The sequence below is a fragment of the Watersipora subatra genome, chromosome 9, assembly GCF_963576615.1.
Source record: "Watersipora subatra chromosome 9, tzWatSuba1.1, whole genome shotgun sequence".
Classification (NCBI taxonomy): domain Eukaryota; kingdom Metazoa; phylum Bryozoa; class Gymnolaemata; order Cheilostomatida; family Watersiporidae; genus Watersipora; species Watersipora subatra.
The window spans coordinates 51,307,990-51,314,134 of NC_088716.1; positions in this window are offsets into that span (position 1 = coordinate 51,307,990).

Sequence of the window (6,145 nt, forward strand, 5' to 3'; positions counted from 1 at the left end):
CAAAATTGGATATACAGCCAGTAGCTGGTGTTTCCTTGCTAATATTTCCTTGTTAACCGAAACCGGAGTTTATTAATAGAGCTGTTGAAGTATCCTAAACAGAGTGGCGCCACTGAGATGTATTATGACAAAATTTTTGTAGGATTTTGTAAGACCGCTAAGTTACAATAGCTGCACACTGCTCATTGAAAGCCTAGCCTTAGTTCCTCTTTCAGAGAGAATGTTGTTGTTGTTCATCTTTATCCACCACCTCACTGTGTACACAAATTGTAGCTTATTGACAAAGACTTCGTGAAACTTTTAAATAAATTCTCTGATGGCGAGCTAACAAAAAGTGGTTGAAAGATTCTCGTGAGCAGGTAATAAATCATTTTGCTAAAGCTTACTTCCGAGGCAACTACAATGTACCGTAAATCCTTGTGTATAAGCCACCACTATGAATCGACTGCACCCCAAACTTTGAAGGTTGTTTTTTGAGTTACAGATATACAGCGTGTATAAGCTGTACCCGCCATTTTTCCATTCATTCACACACTTGATTTAACCTAGCCACCCGAGTCGAGTCGTTCGCCAAGTCAATCAAGTCTCTGTCTGTCATCAAACACGCGTTGGCTGACGAGATGGCAATTGACCAAAGGGTGTTCTCACCTTTGCCAGAGAGAGGGGGGGTGATGCGTTACACCTTCAGCAAACCACAGTAAACAAGTACCGAATCCGGTGAGCAAATTTCGAGAAAATTGAGAAGGGCAAAATATGAAACGCCGCGTTTAAATGGAGAGTCGTGAACAAAGTTTTGAAAAACTGCCAACCAAAATGCTGCTGCACCTTATGGCATCAACGAAAATCAACTAACGAATAAAATCAAGTGCTGGAGATGTCACATGACAGGAACTACAACATCATTACTTAAGTGTACTTGAGTACTGGATATTTGCTAGCATCTTATTGTTGAATAAATAATTTTTGGCATTTGGACATTCTAAACGGTACCTTAACCCCCCCCCAAACCCCCCAACCCCCCCCCTACGTAGTAAGAAGTTTACAGATATAAATTTTAGGCTGCGTGTATAAGCTGCAGCCTAAACTTTGAAACTAAATTTTAGGTGTACAGGTGTGGCTTATACGCGAAGATATATATTATTGAATTCTGAGAAATGGGGTGGAGTTGAGGCCCACCTACTTTGATTATGATTTCATGGAAGTCACTGGCTGCCTCTCTGATGCTTGTGCAATGTCTAGGTATGAGGTGCCTACCACCTAGCTAGCACCATCTGATTCAGCGAAACCCTCGACAATGACGACAGACTTCTTTTTGGTTTCTGCACCAGTATATTGCTCTTCAGTGGTTGTTACAACAATAACCCCCATAAATCACAAGCAAGCGTAAAATTTAGCATTTCAAAGTTGTGATGTCACCAAAAGGATGAACACAAGTGTCTACTAGAGCAGTGCTGAAACACAGCAGTGTTGAGCAAATCACCTTATAAAAAGGTTACCATTGAAATGAAGACCACCAGATACCACAGGACAAACACACATAGTTTAGAAAAAGTTAAAAACATTGTTAGCCAGTCAATATGTTATCTGTTTTTACTGTGCTGAGAACCTGTTGAGAGAAGAGAAAGTTGTGTTGTTTGTACTGGTTGTGGGAAGTGGCTGTACCATTCATGTACTGGCCATATAAATATTGTGGCTAAATTGGTAAGGCATTTGCTTGGCAAATGGAAGGTGCCGAGATCAAAACTCCGGCGATATGGGTTCTTTATTCCTAGATGTTAGCCATAACTGGACGTACTGAACTACACAAGTACACACAGACAAACTCTGCAATTTATATACATGTATATAGGTTCGTCATTTGAACAAATATCTTATGCGTTTGTGCAGATTTTGCAACTATATCATTCGTACTCCAAGTTTCTCATGTGTAAGGCAAAATAATGCAAAGATTAACTTTTAGCGAGTCTTGTGTAATTTTTTGTGTGTAAACCTTATTTCCTGTATTTTCAATAGTAACAAAAAAGTTAAAACTATTCTAGACTTTATTACCAAATGAAGGTTTAAGACCTAAGAACACTGTGGCTTCAGGGTTAAATTTTTCTTGGGAATTATTGAATTTATCTCAGACATATGGGAAAATTAGTATTTTATCGGTCAATGCCATGGGAAAAAGTGGGAAATTGTATTTTTATTAGAAAAGCATGACAAATTCCAAAGTTTTACCCGGAGAATATGGGTTTGTGTCGTTCATCAACCGTTCAGGAAATTAAACTGTAAACAATGAATCAGTCGATGCACTTTTGTCAGCTCTATTGTACTAATCAACACAGGTTTTACAACTTAGAATAACCAAAAGACCTAAACTCATACTGCACCCCGAAGTTTGGCTCATCCAATCAATCTAAACGACAAAGACTGGATAAATTGTTGTTACAATTAGCCTATATTTTGCTAAAGTATTTTCCTCGACTCAACTATTGGTTGAAAAGAATTTTACTCAAAAGAAGAATCCTACAATTTAATGCTCACAGGAAGTCTAGCCATGATCTGTAATAAAGTGGTCTTCCTCCAATAGTCGCTATTTGCTAGCAACAGACAATAACTTCATAGTGTAATGTCTATAATTAGTTACTTCATTATTTAAATACAAATATACAACTTTGGCTATAAAAGTTTTGGGAAGAGAACAAAGTCCATGTCACCATTTACTTGGAATTGCATATTGCCTCACTGTTGCTTGGGTGCCATATATTGAGGCTTAACTCGACTTGAAAATTCTTTGACTTATATTACTATGGCTGGTGGAACTAGGTAAGACCGTCTAATAGCGTACGAATATTTAGTTGAGTTAGACCATAGAAAGACAGCGAGAAGCATAATAGTTTGAATTTATTGCTTTATTTCCACTTTCTATAGTTTTCTGGAGCATTTAGGGCAGATGGTAAAACCATATTCTTCCCAGTGGTATTTGCTGTCTGAGGAAAATCCTTGGAAACCTGTCTGGCTTTACATAATTTTGGCTTTAATAATGAATTTTTCATTTTCAAAATTTGCTGCTCAACTGAGATATAGATAGTTTTACAATAAAAAACCTGAGCTGAAGCTGTTGGTACAATTTACGTGAGTCACATTTATTGCGTATATAACTTTTTTAGAACTTCTTGACAATTTGAAAGTTTTTACGTCAAACAGTTATTAGTCAACTTATGTCCTCATAGATTTGCTAGGGTGAATTTTATGAGGAACCAAAAGTTTGATCGTTATCATTGGCGAATGAACATTTTGCTGCTGCCAAAACTAAAGTGTTCGCTGCCTTGCTGATCTGTGTATGACACTCTAACCTATCGTTAATATAGGCTTGGCAATTGCCCTTTATGTGCCATCTGCGCATATGTTACAATAGCGAACATTTCATGACGCCTTTAACTGGATTTGATTTTGACTATTTCACCAGCCAACGCTGACTTGAACAAATCAGCCTATGCAAAAAAAGTAATAATGAATTAAATAATAACATCGGAATTCAATAGTATTTAAGAAATAAAGTCTTACGATATGGAGATTTTCTTTTAGTCTATAGAACAGGCAAGTTGCTTGTCTGGTGTACTCAGTGTTTTCGTTTGTAAGTGTAGCTACGTAGATTGGGTTGGTCGGGTAGACAGGATAGTCTGTTAAAGTACATTAGACAGCGGAGAATCAGAAATACCAGAAATTCGGCGAGTTCAAGGGCCTCTAACTATTGGTCACAATTCTCTTGATGAGAAATGTGACCAATAGTTAGAGTTATACCAGACGTTAAAGAAAATCAGAGCAGAAAATTCTACAAATCGTTACAAAATAATCAAAAAAAAAATAGTGAAAGTAGACCAATAAGCCTTCTTTTAGCAAACGCAAGGTCAGTGAAGGGTAAACTGAATGAAATAGAAGTTTTAGCATCGGAATATGATATACTATGCATTACAGAGACACATATTGATTCGTCTTTCAATAATGAAATGATTTTGAGCTCATCGCAAAAGTGTATTTATAGATGTGATCGAGATTGCCATGGCGGAGGAGTTATGATTGCCCTTTCACCATGTATTAATCACCACCAGATCCACTTAGAGGGTACATATTTTCCAATAGAAGTAGTTTATGTAAAAATATAATGCGTTGATAGTGGCCTAGATTTGATAATTTTGTGCCTTTACATCCCACCATCTTTTATCAGACAAACAATTGATCCACTTGACGATCTACTGGGACAAGTAGTGTCAAGATTTCCTAAATCTACTATATTTGTTTCAGGCGATTTTAACTTGCCTGACATAGACTGGATTATAGGTCAAGTTCGTTCTGGATCTCACAACAAAACACTTCACAAATCTTTTTTGAGCAGTCTGCTATCCCATCACCTGACCCAACTCGTGACTGAGCCTACACACCAACTTGGCAATACACTCGACCTAATCCTTACTAATAATGACAGCCTTTTTACAGATTTGAATGTGATCAATCCTGGACTAAGTGACCATTACATGGTAGGCATAAATATAAAAATCAGGGAATTTAGGCCAAATAGTAAGCATAATGATTCTTTTAAAATATACGCTAAGGCAAATTTTGAAGCTATCACTCTGGCTCTAGAGAAAACACTTTCTAAAGTGTCAAGCGCTATTCAAAATGAAGAAAACATAAACACAACATGGCAAATCTTTGAAACGGACTTGAAAGAAGCAGTCAGTAACTATGTACCTAAATGCACAAAAAAGATCAGAAACAAAGACGAGCCCGTATGGTTTAATGATTCTGCCAGGAAGTGTGTAAGATCGCAAAGAAAATTGTATGATAAATTCAAGAAAAGTGGCCTGGACACAGACCTACAACAGTACAAACAGGCTAGGCGCCAAAACAAAAAGCTCTTTAGGAAAATGGAATATGACCACTATGATAGAATATTATTCAAACCACTGAGTTTGGGAGATAGCAAGCCTTTCTATTCATTTTATAGAAGGAAGAGTGGGAAGAGCTGCCATGGCTCTGTTATTTTTAAGGGTAAATCAGCTTTTGAGACTTCAGAGATTTTTAACAAGTATTTTCAGAGTGTTTTTTCTGGGAGCAGTTCATACTCAGACCCGCTTTGGGCTGAAGGGAACTGTCCGATTACAATTACTAGTGAGGGGGTGAGGAAATTGTTAATTGGTCTGAAGACCGGAAAGGCCCCAGGCCCTGACCAGCTGAGGAAAGAGGACCTCAGTCTTGATGTGGTGGTCACTAGTCAGATTTTAGCTCTTATCTTTCAACATTCTCTTAATACTGGCCAGCTGCCTGATATCTGGAAGGCGGCAAACGTAGTACCAATTTTTAAAAAAGGCTCGAGAGACAGCCCCAGTAATTTTAGACCAGTTTCACTTACATGTATTGCATGCAAACTTTTAGAACATATAGTACTAAGCAATATTAATCAGCATCTTAATGTAACGCTCAACCCAAACCAACATGGATTTAGACAGGGTCTCTCATGCACTACCCAACTTGTCACAACAGTAGATGACATTATGAAAATGGTGGATGGAAATGACTCGGTACACGCTGCAGTGTTGGATTTTTCGAAAGCTTTCGATCGAGTACCTCACGGTCTCTTAATTGAAAAGCTGTTATTTATTGGTATTGACTCAGCAGTAGTTAGATGGATAGCACATTTTTTGGCAGACCGAATGCAGAGAGTGGTTGTGGAGGGAGCAACGTCTGGTTCTCTTGCAGTAACTTCTGGTGTTCCTCAGGGTTCCGTGCTGGGGCCCTCTCTTTTTCTAGTTTACATTAATGACATTTGTAGCATTATAAAGACATCGACAATAAGACTTTTTGCGGACGATGCCCTTCTTTATTGCCCGGTTAACAGCTTAGATAGTTCCCAGAAATTCCAGGAAGATTTGTTTTTGTTGGAAAGGTGGGCTGAGCATTGGGGTATGGTGTTTAACACTGATAAGTGTCAAATAGTCAGGTTTGGTAAGAACGGTCTTGATAGTTCTGTGGATTACTTTTTAGGAGGAATAGCGTTAGAGAATGTATCAGCTTTTAAATATCTTGGAGTTGAAATTACTAGTGATTTTAGTTGGGACTTGCAGATTGATTCGGTGACGGCAAAGGCTTCTCGGAGGTT